Source organism: Mercenaria mercenaria, chromosome 16 (assembly GCF_021730395.1).
Source record: "Mercenaria mercenaria strain notata chromosome 16, MADL_Memer_1, whole genome shotgun sequence".
In the NCBI taxonomy this organism is placed as follows: domain Eukaryota; kingdom Metazoa; phylum Mollusca; class Bivalvia; order Venerida; family Veneridae; genus Mercenaria; species Mercenaria mercenaria.
The window spans coordinates 9,571,148-9,591,213 of NC_069376.1; the positions used below are offsets into that span (position 1 = coordinate 9,571,148).

General features: G+C 36.6%; 1 protein-coding gene across 1 annotated transcript in view; it reads left to right on the top strand.

Annotated features, from left to right (window-relative positions):
* Window positions 1-5,632: 5,632 nt before the first annotated feature.
* LOC123540073 (uncharacterized) overlaps window positions 5,633-20,066 on the top strand; it is a 417,984-nt gene continuing 403,550 nt past the window's right edge. The window contains exon 1 of the mRNA XM_053526100.1: window positions 5,633-5,683. The gene's annotated coding sequence lies outside the window, so the exon portion shown is untranslated. The remainder of the gene's footprint in view (window positions 5,684-20,066) is intronic.

Sequence of the window (20,066 nt, forward strand, 5' to 3'; positions counted from 1 at the left end):
ACAGAAGTGTTTACATTAATGACAAAGAATTGCACTGAACAAATGCCTGGGCTGAAAGAATACACATGTGGGCTCCTGTCTCACTGGTTGTTTTCAGTCAAACGTGAAATGTACCGATGAGAGCGTAAATAAAGTCAGTCGGCCATATTTCTCCACCGCTTCTGCGACGAATCCTCCACCGCCGCTGCGTTGGAACCACCGCTTCTGCGAAAGCTATGGCCAGTGTGATGACCCGTCCTGACTAAATGTAACACCGAGATGGTTATGATGTTCAACAAATGTTAGATGTACATTATCAAAATATAATTTGGGCGGTTTCTATTACAAGACGAAAAAAAACAACATAACTTCTGTTTAGAAGTGTTAAAATTCACTAACCATTGATTGAACCATAACTTAATTTTGTGGAGGTCATGATTAAGAGTTTCTTCCATCGTATCTATGTTACTTGTTGATACGGCTAGAGAACTATCATCTGCAAAAAGTCTAGTAATACTTAAAAGTGAATCAGCTACCGTGTATCATTTACTTAGATAAGAAATAAAAGAGGTCCAAGGACTGAGCCTTGAGGAACACTACCATGTAGACATTGTGACTCTGAAAAAGAAGTTCCGACGAAAACTTTTTGAGTTCTATTCATCATATATTTTTCTAACCATTCTAACAAATTTCCAGTGATTCCATATTGTCGTATTTTGAAAATTAGTCCTTTATGCCGAACTCTATCAAATGCTCTGGATATATCACAAAAAAACAATACATGTGGATTCTTTATTGTCTAAAGCTTTGCATATTTGATTATAGATGTCAATCATTTGATAAATTGTAGAATGCCCTGGTAAGAAGCCTGATTGAATTTGGAATATAAGTGTAGATAGTTAAACATAATATGTTTAAATATAATACGTTCCATAACTTTTCCAACACAATTAATAAGAGAAATTGGTCTGTAATTCGACGGTTCATCTTTGTTGCCCTTTTTAAAAAGAGGCTTAACATGCGCTAATTTCTAACTAGACGGATATATTTTTTTCGGACATTGAACGATTATTAAGTAGACAAAGAGGTTTGCATAATGTTTTAGAAGTTTCTTTTAACATGTTATGACTAATTTCGTCAGGACCGGAAATCTTTGTTGACAACTAAATTTATTAAAATGTCGGCAATTTCTTGTTCCCGTATTATAAAAATTTTCAAGACTTGTTGGTGTTCTTAGTGAGAAGATAGGAAGTTCAGTATTTGAATCATCAACATTTGAAATAGACACGAAATAATCGTTAAGAGTATTTGCTTTATCAACATCTGACAGTGAATAGCTATTATTTTGGATTTTCAGAGGTAGTATACTCTCATTATTCGAAGAGTTATCCTAAACAAGCAATTTAACTGTATGCCAGTATTTACGCGGATTCGAAGTATTTAAATCATGTAATGAAAATTCCAGATTATTATAGAAAACTTCTTTTGCGTGTTATTTTTTTTTCATGTTATTTAAGCGATTTCTTAATTGTTTATATAAACGCCAGTCTGAAGTTTTGTTAGAATTCAGTGCTTTATGAAACTGCCTATCTTTTTGTCGCAAAGTTCCTTGAATTTCAGAATTGAACCAGGGTTTGTCTTTTGGTCGAATCAACGCCATCATGTAGGGATACATTGTTTTGCGAGTTCTAAAAATTTAGTAGTAAAGAAATCACAAGCATTATCTATACTTCCGTTATTTATATCGAACCAATCTGTGTTTTGAATTAAGTCATTTAATTTAATAAATTCAGCTTTCTTATAGTTCAAAACTTTTCTTTTAAACGGTTTGTTAGAGTCAAAATCTATTTTGACGAATATATATGTTCCAAAATGGTCACTAACTTCTTTCGGCGTTTCAAATATGCCTGGATCAAAAACATGAATATTATTTGTAAAAGCAATAATGTTCTGGAGAATTTGGATTGGTCCCAATGAGTTGCTAAGATACTGTTAATGTTTCTCGTTTAAACTAAACATGATTTTTTCTTACAAATTAAGAAATATGAGCATGGTATTCCCTATTTTGTTTTCAAAATAGAGAAAATTGCTTTATACTGACAGACATATTTGTGACTAAGGTTTTGAAGCTCTACGGTTTCTGTGAGATAACTTATCTATTAGATTTTACAATAAATCATGCATACAAGCTATTGGTACCCTATGGTGACTAACAGCTTACAACTCATTGCTGATTTTTTCGTGTACAGTAATGAACAAGATTTCATTCTAATGGTGGTTCAGGTATTTATACAGTTTGCAACTATATTCATCTGGCGGTAAAAAAAAATATTGTCCTGTACTTTAGAACATGTCACTGTTAACAGAGCCGATAATCGATATAAACTTCCCAACAGTGCCTTGTTCATTCCAAGGTGATACCCGAATGTTTTTCATTGCTTACTTTGTCTTCGTCGTACAATACAAACTCACATATAATGATACAGAGTTTCGATTCGGGAAAAAGGTGTCCTTGGGACTTTGCTCATCCTTTTGGATTTCTTTTATATATATGTAAGACATGACCTGTGATTATAGCCACAGCATGTAAAAGAAAGTATATGCTAGCACATCCTCTTGAAGTAACTGCCATGTTTAAAAATTATACTAAAAAAGAAAATAAACTAAATTATCTCGGAATGTGACCGCCATTGGCTTTTGGTAACTGTGTTTAAAGAACGTAGCATTCCCTTTTGAATATTCATCCTTCTTCCACTTTTCCCCTCCACCACTCCCTTTTTTCTACCTCTACCCCATCCTTCCCCCACCTTTGTTCTATATTTTGCATACAGTTTAAATGTGCTTGTTGAAGTTTTGAAGCAACCGGTCAATAATATTTTTCCATTAAGGCTACTTTTTGTTGTGGGCCTACTTTGCAAATGTGTGGCTCTATAGCCGTATTTTGGGTTCTCGGTGCTTCCAGAAAAACTACCCTGCCTTTATCTTTTATATTACTTACATTGTAGAAAATATCAATTTTATTGTCCTAAAATGTATTTTCTGACGTCAAAAGTTCTTCCATAAATTAAAGTAGCTTAATGTCAAATTGGTCATACAAAACCATTTGGCAATTGCGTGATAGAGTACCTCCTTTTGAAGGGTATTCAATTCCTATTCTACTGCAATTCTCAAGGGGGGCGGGGGCATAGGTTTAAACCCTACTGGGACCAATATTTTTCCTTATTTTCCCTTTTCCTAGTAAGATTTTACTTCTTTCAAGACTTTTAGTTGATTTATTGCACAAAAATGGAAAAAATAATTTGATAAGCGATTTCTTGCTGTTCAAAGTGAATTAAATAGAAGGGGTAGAATTACACATCTTTAAAAATATTGAGTTACAAGCGTTAATAGTTCTCTATTTTGCCTTCACTCTTTAGATTACATATTGTGAAAGACATTAAGGTAGGTTTTACGTCTGCCCCCAAGTTACTTTTGAATGAAGTAAGCAAAATTCAAAAATTATTTTTTCAATGTTGAAGTTAGAAATCTGTCTCATTAAATCCATTTACTTGAGGCACCCTACAAAAATGATAATGACATTTTTATTTTGGCTTTATAATTGTTTACCACTAGTTTGGTGTTTCTTTTATTAAATTAATGGTAAAATGAGTTTTCTGCAAACGTTTTGAATAGTGACCATCACTTTGAAATTTGTCTCTACTTGAGCTTGAGGAGAAACCATAAGTTATACAACATTTATATAGCCCGCCCGCTTAGCTCAGTAGGTAGAGCGTCGGTCTACGGATCGCGGGGTCGTGAGTTCGATCCTCGGGCGGGGCGTATGTTCTCCGTGACTATTTGATAAACGACATTGTGTCTGAAATCATCAGTCCTCCACCTCTGATTCATGTAGGGAAGTTGGCAGTTACCTGCGGAGAACAGGTTAGTACTGGTACAGAATCCAGGAACACTGGTTAGGTTAACTGCCCGCCGTTACATGACTGAAATACTGTTGAAAAACGGCGTTAAACCCAAAACAAACAAACAAACAAAATTTATAAAAAACGACACGGTAAAACTTGTTGAAAATGGCAAAAAATATAGTGCGAAACACGGTCACCTTTAAGATAAGGCAGTCTGAAAGACAGCTAAATCCCCCGCCACTGCTATGGATAGTGAAAGGGTAAACCTTTGATTTTAGCTGTGAATTTGTCCTGACTGACTCATAAATTCTGCACAACGTCTTGATGAGGTGATCATTTGACCCAAGATTCATGAAAATCCTTCAAGGGGTTTAGGAGATACAGAGCTGAAACCTTTGACCTTCAGTTGTGACATTGAGCTTGAGTTGACATGGCTGACTCATGAGTTCTTGATGAGGTGATCATTTGACCCAAGTTTGATGAAAATCTTTCAAGGGGTTTAGGAGATACAGAGTGGACACAAAATGGAAGGCTCAAACCTTCGACCCTTAGTTGTGACCTTGACCTTGAGCTGGCATGGTTGACTTATACTTTCTGCACATCGTTTTGATGAGGTAATCATTTGACCTAAGTTTTATAAAATTCCTTCAAGGGGTTTAGGAGATATAGAGCAGACACGAAATGAAAAGCTCAAACCTTTGACCTTCAGTTGTGATCTTGACCTTGAGCCGACATGGCTGACTCATAAGTTCTGCACACTGCCTTGATGAGGTGATTATTTGACCCAAGTTTGATGAAAATCCTTCAAGGTGTTTAGGAGATATAGAGCGGACACAAAATGGAAGGCTCAAAGCTTTGACCCTAAGTTGTGACCTGGACCTTGAGTCGGCATGACTGACTCATGAGTTCTGCACATCGTCTTGATGAGGTGATCATTTGACCCAAGTTTTATAAAATTCCTTCAAGGGGTTTAGGAGATATAGAGCGGACACAAAATGGCAGGCTCAAACCTTTGACCTTGAGTTGTGACCTTGACCTTGAGCCGACAAGGCTGACTCACGAGTTCTGCACATCGTCCTGATGAGGTGATCATTTGACCAAAGTTTCATGAAAATCCTCTAAGGGGTTTAGGAGATATAGAGCGGACACGAAAGTGTTACGGACAGACGGACGGAATGACAGAAGGACGGACGGACGGAGACCATTCCTATAACCCCCCACCACTTGTGGCGGGGTATTAAATATACCAAGCAAATGCCATTTTGTAAACATTACTATTAGGTATCACCTTAAAAAAACTTTTCCCACGACTCCCAATTATAAGATTGGTATTCATGTTATCAAAATGATTGTCTGGATACATCTTTCTTAAACTACACCGATTCTAAGCGCCAAATACTCTCTTCCTTAATGTTAAAAAAAGAAACCTACAACTCTCTCTCTCATCTTCAATCATCTAAATTCAAATCTTTGTTATAGAACTTAAACTATATTTATTTTAACATAACATTGAAAAGTTTGATACAGGTTAGGAATGTTATGTATGTGTGTGTTTTTTAGTTATTGTATGCAGTTTATGCATACTGAAGCAGCCGGCATTGTTTTCTATATTTCCTAAGCCCGTATTTTGCCTATGATGCATATAATTCTAAAAGACATGATGAATCAATTATTATTTACGAGTCTGTATCTTTTTCTAGACCTTGATTGCAGACGGCTGATTTATTTTTTTCTTTTATTCTTTTTTCTAGATAAACACCTCAGATCACAGGCAGAGCAAGACTATGAAGAACGAAAAACTCGTAAGTAACACAGTTAAGTTAATATGTTCACTGCAATATTTCTTCTTGCCTTATAAATGTTTGTATTGAATAGTGTAGAATTATATGAGAACATACAAAATAGATTCATTATTATTAACTTAAACAGCAAACGTCTATACTTGAAAACACTTTTTAGAGATATGTCAGTATAAAGGAGATGACTTTTCATTCACAAAGACTGTAAGTTGTAATCAGCTATTGACCATTACTGATGAAATATCTACACATTTTTAAAGTTTGTTATTCAATGCATGTTAAACATGTTAGAAATTATCTTTGTTGTATCATTGTCCCCAAAACTATCACTTGCAAACAGACCATATAGCAATTATTAGTGAAATAAAGCTTTCACATGAACTTGTCAACCAATTAAGCAGGCAAAAATATATTTCGCTAACCGAAGATACGACGGTATTCTCATAAATTTGAAAGTTTATTGCAAACAAACTGTTATTATTTATGTCTAGTATAAAATATATGGACTGGAAATGATTAAAATTAAAATTTCAAAAAGAAAAATACATAGCATAGCAATCAATATCACATATCGCTAAATACACGCGTGTGGGTATCGATTTTTGTATTTTTTATGTTTATTTCCGTACACTAATGTATAGTTCCGATCTCGGCGTTTCACTGGCTGGTTTGTTACGAATAAACTACAGTGTAACCTCAACACCCTTTGGGAGATACAAATATTGAACTGTTATGTAGAGGTTGTTGTTCTGGAGAGGAAAATACGATAGCAGATTTCAGTCTTAGGAAAATTTGATGTTGTGTCAAAGAGAAGTTTTTATGCTTAAGAGAGTCCCTCTAGACACGTTGTACTGTCCGTAAGCAGCCGAAAAATGCTCAATAGCATTCGAAAATACGGCATCAAACGAAAATTGCCGAGTGTCATCAACGTGTCAATTACCTTAATCACGCAGATGCGCTACTACTAGTCCCACAAGACACTGCTCCAAGATGTACTAATTTTGTCATCTTTGTTTTAGGGTAACCTACTTGAACTGAACCTAGGTCCCATGACAAATTTTTCGATTATAACCTATACAGTAACTGTTTAATGTCATACGTAACTTATATTTGTTGTGTTTAATGTGCATTAGTTCTATACGTGTAATCAATATTTGAACGAGTCAGCTACAGCTGAGTTTGGACCGCAACATAAAAGCAAAATTAATGCTTATATTTTTTTCAGTCAGGTTTACATTAGAAATAACAACCGTCTCCTTTTTTTCGTTGGTGGGTCCAAGCCCGAAAATTTTCAATCAGACAAATATCATATAACTAAACGCTTCGAAAAAGGAATTCAGCAAGGGAAAATACATTATAATCGAAAATATGTTATAATAAAATAGTAATATCGTAAAATTGCATACAATTTTTTTAAAAATGTATCCAATAAAAATGATATTGAACCCGTGTGTAAAGTTGCGGAAGTCCATAAACTTTCTACTTTGGCCACCGTGTCGTACGGCAAATGAAACAAATTTAGATTTGTAAAAAATATTTTCATAATACAAAAATATTGCCATAAACTAAGAAAAACGCCCGAAAAATATTGGCGAAAATTTATTTGTGCCGGGTCGAACATACGGTCAAGTATAAATATATATCTATGTAAACAAAATGCCTGTTTCATAATTTTTTCATCCAATTATTTCTGACAATTGTAGGCCTAAAAATACGTTCACATTTCGCAGCACTAAGATGAAGTTATTTTGCATGTTTGAAGATAATGTAAGACGACCTCGTACTGTTTAAAATTGAACGATATTCGTAAATTCTAAGCTAACTGTGATAGAAATAATGCTTTCAACAAAAGTAGTCGTTTTTAATTTCATTCTACTAATTGAAAGGATATTGTATGGCGAAAAATTAAATTGTATCCCTGTTCGATAGCTTATTTTGAGGAAACAATGGAACATTCTTTTTAATATTTTCCATTGTTGAAAACACTGGCCAGATCCATAAGATGAAATTATCAGGATACGGAAGTAATTTATCAGGTTTTTACCATTTCTGAAAATGTAACAAGTTGATTCTTTCATTTTTCTCCCTTAGTTTGCTGCTTTGATATAAGATACAGTTAATGATTCCTTTTACATGTAAAAAGACATTAGCAATATATATTTATAAAACTCATTCTGACATAGTCAGCAATAGTCACATGAACATCATGATGTCTCCTATTCGAGACGATTCGCACTTAAAATCATTATTGATATGAAAATGGGACAAATTTGATTGACAGTGCCAGAACCAATTTTGATGAGTTTAACAAGCAAATTTAACTGTTACGCAAGAGGTCGCTAATTGGTTCAATTTTCCTTCGCGAGCTCTCCAGTATTTTTCGTTGAATATTTCGTATACCAATAAGCCGACGTTGTACATTATTGGATAGTTTAAAGTGTGCAGCATTCATTTAATATAAACAAAGACTAGTGTGTTAATTGTGGATTTAATTAGAACTCGACTGAGTTAACCACAAACCTTGTGAGTATATTCCTTATCATTTATAACCATTCTAGCATAAGCTGAACAATTTTCGTGACCAGAGTATTTTTTGAAAATTTGAATAAAAAAGCAATAACCTTTTTATAGAAGTATGGATCATGGGCTTTTAGGAACGCGTTACTTATATAGAGAATTTTGAATTAGCAGAGTCAGCCAGGTATAAACATATCACTTTATAATACCCTACATTGTAGGAGAAGAGCATAGAATATATGATTTCGTCACGTAAGCAATAATGGTGACGCAGAAAATATACTCACGATATTTTCTCTTGATTTTACAGAGTAGTTTTTTGTTAAATGAACAGATCAGCCTCTGTCTGTAGAATGATAAAATGTAATGACTATGGTTTAGTGGTTTGGTTTGCGAAAAGAAGAGCAAACCAAGTAAGCAAAACAGATGAAAATAGCTATAGCCATGCGTGTATCGTTCCGTGATCAATACTTATGTTTAAAGATATTGAGCTATTGTCATTAAAATCTACAAAATACCTTTTATTATAAATGCATTCTGATATGGAACTTATAAAATGCGGTTGCACTCCAAGTACTGTTTTACAGTCTCTATTTACAAGTTAAGCAACATGAGCAAACGGTACAAAATTTTAAACCACCAAAAGAAAAGGTTTCATCTAAGTATCACGCATAACTTTGTATCATCATATAGTGATGGAGGTATCAGCATATCTATTGTTCCATGCATTATAGTGTTGGAGGTATCATGTATATCATATGTTTCATACATATAGTGATGACGTATCATGCATAACTTTGTATTAATACATATAGTGATGGAGGTATCATGCATATCTTTGTTACCATGCATATAGTGATGGAGGTATCAACATATCAATGTTTCATACATATAGTGATGGACGAACTCATGCATAACTTGTAATCATACATATAGTGATGGACGTATCAGCATATCTTTTGTACATGCATATAGTGATGGAAGTATCATGCATATCTTTGTATGCATAACATATAGTGATTGGACGGTATCATGCAAACATGTAACAAGCATAAGTGATGGAGGTATAAAGCATATCTTTGCCTTGGTACTTATTGTTTTTGTCATAAAAAATTAACAGGTCAAGTACATCTCTCTATCGGATTGTATTATCTCTATCGAGATATATCATATACCCGATAGAGGTAACAGGGGTGACTTAATACAACAACACAATATTTGTACTGTAAGTTTCCGATGAATCTTATATCGGAAATGTAAATGGTTCATACTATCTCGACAACTTTGTGAGATATGATTATAAGGAATGGCAAAACATGACATGAATGCAAATATTCCTGAGAAAAAAAATCGGCATTTAAATAGATATTTTTGCAAATACATAATGTATAGTTTTAAAATATGCGGCACTGATTCGCTGCAAACCAAAAAAAAAAGTAATAAGTGGCAATATAAACTTATTTTGTTTTCACTTTTTAATTTTCAATAAACGCAGTGTACACTTTCTCATAACTCGCAATGTAGCGATTGTTGTACTAAATTCATACTGCCTGAGCTGATCAGAGTTACTGGCATATGAATTTGTCAAAAAGATTTGAGATCTTAGGAATAATTTTTTAGGGAGCGAGGGACTGAGGCATTCTGATGGTATTTTATACAAATCATTGACATCACTTTTTAGAAAACGAGGTGCAATGACTTTGTTAAAGCCCAAAACCATTTCGCAACAACTAAAAAGCTTGCTGTCTTTAAAACAGAGTTAAAAACTAGACTACTCTTTTTTCAGACCAATCCGGAAAGATAATCTATCCGGTGCATATAAAAAATATATATTTTCTAAGATTCAGTTGAGGGTAGGTTTAAAGTTTCATGTGTAGATAGTGTATGAAAACTCCTCGAGACGGTACGTCCGTTTGTAAGTTATTCGTCTTTGTAACCCTGCATAATACGGGGAATGTTTTTATGTTTTTCCGGTGGTCCGCAGAATAACAAAGCACCCGAAATCAGATACAGAAAATTTTGTAAACCGTGCTAACATGTTTTTCTTTTACAACTGAAATATTTCTCGTATATTGGAGAGAAATAAATGATTATCTTTATTTAAAAAGATAAAGACCATGGACAGACAACGGTGGCAACGTTAAATGTCGAACAACACCGCTAAATGTCGCAACCACCTTTTACGTTAAATGTTCCAAAAATTTTTCCACCGTTAATGTCCAACACCAACGCTAATGTCGCACAGCAAAAAAAAGAAAGTTCACTAGTCTTTACCACTTAGAAGATAAGCTTGGGTGGGTGCAGCTTGCATGCACGAGTATGCAATGAGGCTGAAATGACATACCAGCTCTGAACTGCACGTTTGCTTTTCAACGGTCCCGTGGCCATACATATGAGACGTTATTAAAATTTAAAGGTTTGAGCACTACGCGGTACTCGCCCAAGTACTAAAATATTTCAGGACTACGTAATTCTATGTTTAGCTCATTTTGCATTGAATGTATTGCGTCGACCTGGAAGAATTTCATTACACAAAAGGCCCAGGTGGGAGCACACCATTTAGAACAAAGGCGTCACCGGCGAGTGCGGTAGGTACGGGTTCAGTATGTGGATTGGTTAGAGGGTGTGTGTGGGGGGGGGGGGGGTGAGTTAGGGGCACTCCCCCAGGGGGGACACATTTTGAAATACATGTATGAAATGCTAAGGCTCGGAGCATTTTTTCTGTTAAAAATTTTGATATGTGTGGGAGGGGGTACTCCTGTAACATTCGAGCGGGTGGGAGGAATGTGTCAGGGGCTCTCCCCCTAGAAAATTTTGAATGAAAGGTATGAAATGGTGGTCCTCATGATGCATTTATGTCTTAATGTTAAGGTAATGGAGGGCACTCTCTCATATCGGGTTTTCATGGGATTTCCTCCTGGAAATATTGAAATTGAGAGTAAAAAAATGTTGACAACCTCTGGTCTTTTTTGGGAGCTAAATTGGAGAAAATCCTATTTCAGAATATTGAGTGCAGCCTTTAATGAGTATAGGTCACTTTTCAGCCACTGTGGGAGTGGGGACTCAAACCTGGGGTCACGATCCGGGCCTGTTGCACAACGTTGATGCTCCACAGTGTGACGCCTCGACACAAGAACGACGGGCGACAATACGGACGCGACATATGTGTCATCAATTGTCGCGCGACGTGTCGCATTGTCGTGTGTCGTGTCATACTGTCCCAAAGCTTGTGTCCGCATATGGCGTGCTTCGAATGCACGAACATCTAATCACGAGTTCACGACATCAAAATCTCGATTGTGCGACAACTCCGTTGAGACACGAATTTCTTATCACGAGTTCACGACATTTCTTATCTCGATCCACGAAAACTTTTCTCGAGCCCGACTTCCTTTTTTTTTTATCCACGTCCATCTTATTTCGATTGGCTCGTGAGTGCGAAAAAAAACATCATCTTAAGTGTGCGTCCTATACATACATACTTTCCTTACTTAAAATATAACATTTCTTTAAGACAGTTGCGACAACATACCTTCACGATATCAATATAACAAAGATAACAAGAGCACCGCAATGCGGAGCCATATACACCCGAAGCTATGACCTTTTAACTCCTAAGTGTACCGGAACATGAAGCGAGCCACCCAAAACAATGAGCTCTGCACTCAACTCGAAAAAAGGTGATCGTGAGCATTTGTGTATTCTTTTTAAACCCGCCATGCTGTTTCAAGAGTTACGGATCGACCCGAAACAAAGTCATATGACATTTGACCCCTAGTCTGACCTGACCTCGAAGCGAGCCATCAAAACATGCTCTCTGCATGTTGTCTGATGTGGTGAACATTTGTGGCAAGTTTTCATCGAAATCCTTCAAGTGTTCAAAGGTTACAGCAGCGGACACGAAATTGCTTTGCTAACTAGGACGGACGGACGGACGGACACCGTGTCATAATATAATACGTCCCTCGGCTATAAAAAGCGGGTGGCTTTATCAAATGTATATGCTAAACTAGCCCACCGAGCCCAATCGGTTTCATTTCATAAAAGCTGCTAAAAATATATTTTTTGTAAAAGGGAAAATGTAAATGTAAATAAAGCCTTTGCCACAAAATCTAACCACCGAAAGGTTGAAAACCTGAAAGCCATTCAATCGCAATTTGAGCCCAGGTCGATTAATGTGACTACGTCGATCTTGTAGGCCAGTTCATATAAAGGGGTGCACTAGATAGACTTAAACCTGTCCCCGTGTCACTTATTATATACCGCAACCAGTTAACCTAAAACGGTGTTACTCTCTTTTATACCAGTACAAAGACAACGAAGAAAACGAAGATTCTCTATTGATCCCCAGTCAATGGGTTCTATTTCTTAATGTTGGAGGTTTACCATTTAAAGTCCAAAAGGCAAACTATCCAGCTTCAATGACAGAGGAAGTCCTATGTGTCCCTCTTACAGTATTTTCAGGTGCGAGAGGGCATTTTTGATTTATTTACTTTTTAGTTATTTTTTTTAATTGTCTGGTTTAGTCTCATTCCTCCCTGCCAACCGTTATCCTCTTTCTCAACCAACCCACCCCCACACGAAAATCCCCTTCCTCTCCCCTTTAAAAAAATGTAATATATTTTTTTGGTTGCGAGTAATCCCGCACAAATTAACGTGTATTTCTGACAATCATGGCATCTTTATATTATTCCGAATCACATCCAAAGGATGTTCGTCGCCAAGAAAAAAAACGAAATGATATAACAACCGAATTGCTTGAGGAATTAAGACGTTAAAGTTAAAAGACATGATTAAAATTTCGTTAAAAAGTTCGTTTTATGGCATCAATTTGTCTACATCAGTTCCTTCTTTTTTGTCAGTATCTTTCATTATAATAATTAGACCTAATTATATTCACATGCAGATGAGTTTTAATCTACGGATGAGAGTGTGCTTAACAAAACATTTTTAGGGCTCACCTGTCCCAAAGTGGACAAGGTGAGCTTTTGAGATCGCGCAAGCGTCCCCGTCGTCCGTCCGACCGTGCGTGCGTCCGTGCGGTCCCGTGCGTAAACCATTTGCTTGTGACCACCTAGAGACATGGGATCTTATAGAAATTGGTCAAAATGTTCATCTTGATGATATCTAGGTCAAGTTGTAAAAATGATCACGTTCGGTCAAAAACTAGGTCAGTAGGTCTAAAAATAGAAAACCCTTGTGACCTTTCTAGAGGCCAATTTTTACACAAGAACTTAATCAAAATTGGTCAGAATGTATTATCTTGATGATATTCTAGTCCAATAAGTTTGAAACTGGTTTATGTCCCGTTCCAAAACTAGGTCAGCAGGTCAAATAAAAGAAAAACCTTGTGAACCTCTTAGAGGTCGTATTTTTCAGTGGGATCTGCATGAAAATTAGTCAGAATGTTTAATCTTATGCTATCTAGGTCACATGTTGATACCTATATAAACTGTTGGTCAGAAACTAGTCAGTAGGTCAAATAATAGAAAAACCTTGTGAACCTCTCTTAGAGGCCCATATTTTTCACAAAATCCTCATGAGAAAATTGTGTCAGAATGATTCATCTTGATGATATCAATGCTAGGTTAATATCGAAACAGGATCATGTCGCATTCCCAAAACTAGGTTTGTAGGTCAAATGAATAGAAAAACCTAGCGAGAACCGCTGTAGAGGCCTTTTTTTTTAATGAGATCTGTAGAAAATGGCCAGAATGTTCATTTGGTGATATCTAGGTCAAATTTTAGAACTGATCAACTGTGGTCCAAAACTAGGTCAGTAGGTCTAAAAATTGAATCCTTGTGATCTCCCAAGAGGCCATATTTTTCAAAAGATCTTCATGAAATATGGTCAGAATGTTCTCCTGGATGATATCTAAGGTCAAGTTTGAACTGGTTATGTTCGGTCTAAAAGTAGGTCATAGGTCAAATAATACGAAAACCTATCACCTTTCTAGAGGACATTTTTTTCATGGATTCAGCATAAAAAATTGTCAAGAATGTTCATTTGATGATATCATGTCAAGGTTCGAACTAGGTCATGTGCGTTAAAAAACTAGGTTAGTAGGTCAAATAATAGTAAAACCTTATGACCTCTGTAAGGCTATATTTTTCATGATCTGCATTAAAATTGGTCAAAATGTTTAATCTTGATGAATATCTAGGTCAAGTTGTAACTGGTCACATGCGATCAAAAACTAGTCATAGGTAGTCAAAAATAATAGAAAAAACCCTTGTGGACCACTCTAAGGCCATATTTTCATGGAATCTGTATGAAAGTTGTCTGAAATGTCATCTGTGGGAACAAAAATCGAAAATTTAATCTAGTCAAGCTTGAAACCGGGTCACTGCCGGTCCAAAAACTAGGGTCACAAGGTCTAAACATAGAAAAACCCTTGTGACCTCTCTAGAGGCCATATTTTCAATGGAACTTCAAGAAAATTGGTGAAAATGTCACCATGATGAGTTATCTAGGTCCAAGTTCGAAACGGGTCACGTGCGTCACAAATAGGTCAGTAAGATCTAAAAAATAGAAAAACCTTGTGACCCATGCTGAGGCCATATTTTTCATGAGATCTTCATGAAAATTAGGTGAAAAAGTTCTTGATGAATCCCTAAGTCATAGTAACAAAAACTGGGTCACAATGCCTTCGAAAACTAGTAATTATGTCAAATATACCTTGTGGCCTCTCTAGTTTGATCTTCTTGTCCTTAAGTGCAATGATCAACAGGTGAGCGATAATAGGGCCCTTTTGGCCCCTCGTTAAGATTGTGACAAACCGCTTTCCAAAAACCAGCTGATATCTACAGCGAAATCTTTCAATGGGGCAAGGAATCCTCTTCCTTACCATACAACCACTTTCGACTTCAGGAAAAAACGAGAGGGAATCATGACAAAAGACAGCACAAAGAAAGGCAATATTATGTTTGCGTACTGATTTTTTCTAATATTAAAGAATTAGGATGAACTGAACAGTATTCAGATTGAACAAAGAAAATGTGTTCTTGAAACTCTCCTGTCACGTGATATATCCAACGAGAATACAAACTTTTGCTGAAGGTATCCAATGTCAAGATATGGCCTCTATCTTGTTACGGACAAATTCAAGTTACTGGCAAAATAGTTTAGGTATTGAATCCGTACTGACACTCGTAAATTCCGTAAAGTTAGACGTATTTTCCGTAAGAGATTTGCACCATTCCGCTCAGTTCATTTATTTATGTTAAATAAGAGGTCCATCCGCCGTAGGGCACAGTAATAGCATTTTAGCTAAGTAGCGTATAGACCCCTGCCCCGACAAGTCCCCATCATGCCGTTACAGATAAGTTTTGCACCCAAAATGGTGATAATTTACCTCTACGACGCAATTTCCGTAAGAGTATATGCCAAAGAAAAATAATTTTGATGCCAAAAGTGAATCACTGTTACGGCCAATGAGACCTAAACGACAGAGACCCTAACGAGGACTGGTTGCTCGAAGGCGCCCTAAAAATTGCGGTAAGTGCTGCAAGCCGCTGTCGCTGGAATCCTCCGCCGCGCCTCCTCCGCTTGGGTTTTGTGCCCCTCCCCGCTCTCTCCCCCCACGTTGAGCGTGGATTGAGCAGCTTGGGGCTTCTCTGCCTGCCGTCTGTATCTGCAGGCCGTCTGAACAGCAAGCTCGTCAGCCAAGTACGTAGCTCTGTGTACCAAACAGTCCCTTATAGGGCCCATCCTCCCTCCGGATAAGTCAGGACAAACCGACAGTTACTTGGCGTTCTACCATCTGTCGATGCCCTTTGCCTTCTCCGCGATACGTGCACGAGTGGAATAAGTTTCACCATTCCAGCTGATGGTTGGCTCGTAATATAAACTACGTGGCAGCCGAATGAAGCCGAAATAGCATTCGAGAATACGGACTCGAACGGCAAGTGCCCGAATGTCATCAACGTGTCTATTACCTTAGCTACTACATGCAAGAGAAGTAACTCTGAACAAGATACACTCATTTTGCCAATTTTATTTTAGCGTGACGTTTCTTAAACTATCATGTCCAATGAATGTTTGTCTTATTATAACTACTGTTATTTTTATTCCATTTTATGATATATTGTGTGTTCAGTTTGTCAGTATTTGAACAGTCATTGAGTTCGACAGCAAAAATAACAACAATGCTTTCATTTTGTCGGTGGTTATAATGACAGGATGACGCATGTTTTTTTCTGTAATAACAACTGCCGAGGGATTGTAATTGCCTATCCCCGACAAATCTTTGAAAACTGACAATCTCTCCAAAAATAAATTTTACAAGAGAAACATTTATCAAATTCGTGTAACTATGTTATGAAAGCATGTAAGAATAAAAGTAATTTTCGATAAATTACATTTATAGAATTTTGAAAAAAAAAATGATCTGAAGTGACTTCGAAAACCTTATTCACGAGTGAGAAAGTCAGAAAACTTTCTACTTTCCCTAACCGTGTCCATCGACTTACTTAATATATTGTATTAGGAAAGAAAAAATTAAATTTTGAGCCACCCAATGAAAAAAACCACCAATTAAGTTTGGTCTTTGCACATCCGCGCAGTCAGGTCAGGATCCATGCTGTTCGCTTACGGTTTTCTAATTGTAAAAATGCTTTGAAAGCGAACCTGCTAGACCCTGACCTTGCAGACTGCGCGGATGCGCTGGCTTTTTTGATCCATACTGGTCACAAAGCCACTAGTTTTTGGTGTTCCCATGGCGCGGGGGCACCCCCCCCCCCCCCCACATTTTAAGAATATGTAAATTAAGTAAACAAACGAACACGCCCGAAGATTTTATTAGTGTCATTCAATATTATATATTGATGTAACAAAGCTATGAATAAAATGCCCAACGAAACAGAATATTTTTCAGAATTATTTCCTAGATTTGCATGGCATAAAAAAGACCGTTCACCTTTGGGAGGCACTGAACGATTAACAGTTTTTTTCTGTGATTCCAGTATTATATAGGGTGTTTTTTTTTTCTTTTGCATGTGTGGTAAAATGTATAAAATGACTCTCTACTGTAAGTGAATGACTGTGTAATGCGTAAATTAATTAACTACTAATAAAAGTAGTACTTAAAAGAGAAATTCAGATCCTACATTCCTGGTGTTCCCGTTTAATAAGGTAAAGCCATCACTAGCATTTTAAGAAAAAGTTGTATTTACAAAACGACGGTATTACTGTCACATAGTATCCAGAGAAAAGGCTGGAAACAATCTCAAAAAATGAGAACATTATAAAATTTCTTCTTGCCCCAAGTCTCTTGACATGTATACAGTATCAATTTTAAAATTTTGTGTTTTATTACCGTCTTTTCCTGAGTATTCTGATGTCGCGTGGAATATTAATAAATTTAAACCCAAACTTGAATGTATTAATTTTTATTGTGAAGATATTTGTAATCTTATTCATTTTTCTTTGTTTGCTGCTGTGTATTAAGATTGATATTAAGACGTTTTTATTTAAAACACTCAGTGTGTTACATGCAAATACATAACAGTATTATGTATAAATAACTATTCTAACATAGTCATCGTTGATACATGGTATGAAAATGACATCACTCTCGTCGACTTTTAGCTCATTTCCGGAAGTAAAAGAAAATACAAGTAGACATGCCAGACTTCTAAACGAAAGTCGTCCTAGACTCTATGGGATTGGTCAATAGTTTAGGGGTCAACGCGCAGGGGTCACAACCCGTATTTTTTTAATTACGTTACAGCTGGCGGAAAAAGATAATGTACTATAAAGAATCTGGGCGGCGTTTTCGGGTCTGTATTTCACACCACCCCTCCTAATTTGGAGGACCGCAAAACAAATGCGAGATGAGAAGGTACGACATCAATGTCAACGAAAAATCGTAGAGAACAAACATATTATAGAATTAATGAACAAATAGTACAATTTGAATGAAAAAACATTACATTCCGTTTGCTGATGCAAACAAGAGCTGTAAACAATACCGTAAAACTTCACCTCCACTCCGGTATAAAAATTGTGGCTTGTTTACAAAGCGGCATACACAGTTTTTACGCCGATTTCAACTTCCGAACCGGCGCAGCCACTTTATTTCTCTCTCGATTGCGCCGCCGGAGAACGCCGATTGCGCCGGTTCACACAGAATTGCGGTGAGATAGCGGCAGGTGTAGACAAATATGGGCTGAAACCTCCTCATAAGTAATTTTGAAGTAATTAGTAATTATTATTATAAATTAAAAAAAAAGTTGATAACAAATAACTTTAAATACTTTAAAAAAGATAAGAATGCACGTACTCAGTAATTACAGACAGCTGGTCACAGCAGTAGCCGCCATTTTTGTTTAACCGGAATGCTCGATTCACTCATCATATCAGGTGTAAGCCGGTCATGATGACCGTGCGACCCCGATACGCCAGCGCGAATGCAAATCAAGTAGACCCATATAGAGCGTACCGAGCTGAGTGGATCCGGCTATACTCAATTCTATCCGGTAAACAACCGCTCAAGGTCGCCCTTGAAACAATGAAATTTAATAATGATAAACAAATTGAACAAGAATATTCGCCTTAAAACCATGATTTATTGATATGAAATTAGACAAACTTGATTGAACAGTGCCAAATCCATTTTTGTGAGTTTACTGCAATTCTCTGTTCGTAGAGATCGCTGATTGGCATAGGAATTTTGTTGTCGCGTGCTCCGATTCTTTATCGTTGAACTAAACCTTTTGACTGAATATAAACCAAAATAGGCCAAATAGCGCATTATAAGGGATATAAATGTGCGCAGCATTCAATTCAAATTAATTAACAATACATAGTGTATATTTGTGGATTTAAAATTATGAACCACAAACTATAGTCATGGACGGAGTTAACTCACTAATTGTAGAGTAGTTTCTTCTCATCTTTATTTACGCATCGTTTGTAAGCATAAATTGCATAAAAGGTATCTTTTGACCCGGGCTTTAAATGTTTCTGTGTACATGTATACCTGAACGAAAAATAACCAAAACGAGAGATCTATTTATTTTTTGAAAACGTTGAAGACATTAGCAACAAAAAGGCCGATTCAAAGTAAGGAATGCATATTGTAACTGCATACTGCCAGTAACAATGACATGACCTGAAAGGCCGTGTCATTGCATATAGTGATGGATGCCGTACACATTTTTCTAAATATAAAGAGTTACACAATACATTGTATAAAACAGTATCGACCGATGTTTCAGCTAAAAGTGCAAATACGTAATTATTACTTCACAATAAATCAGTGAAGCACACATCCGCGCGCAGTCTGGTCACAATCCATGCTGTCTCGCTATCAGTTTCTCTAATAGCAATAGGGTTTGAAAAGCGAACACCTCCATGCTGGTCGCAAACCCACTATGTTTTGTTTTGCCATGGCGCGGCTCATACAGTCCCATTTTGAAAATACATTAATAACGTTCATATTGCTAACTATTCAAAAACAAAGAACAGAAAGACAGAGCTTTGATATTTCCCTCAACTGTTTATTAGAAACAATACGAATCAACATAAATTACATAGGTTCAGACTGAAAGCTAAATAACATTCAAATATTGAAAATTCGACGACAGGCCAAAAACCACTTCAAACATATTTTTTAATTACATAGTGGCCGAGTGGTTAAGGTCGCTGACTTCAAATCTGTTTACCACCACATCGAGTGGTTTCGAGGCCTCACTCGACCCTCATCGGTGCGTTGAATTTCTTCACATGTGATGAAGCCATTACGGAAGGTCGGTGGATCTACCCAGGTGCCCTTCTGTGAGAAATAATGCACGGAGGGGTACCTGGGTCTTCCTCCACCATTAAGCCGGAAAGTCGCCATGTGACCTATCGTGTGGACTGTGCGAC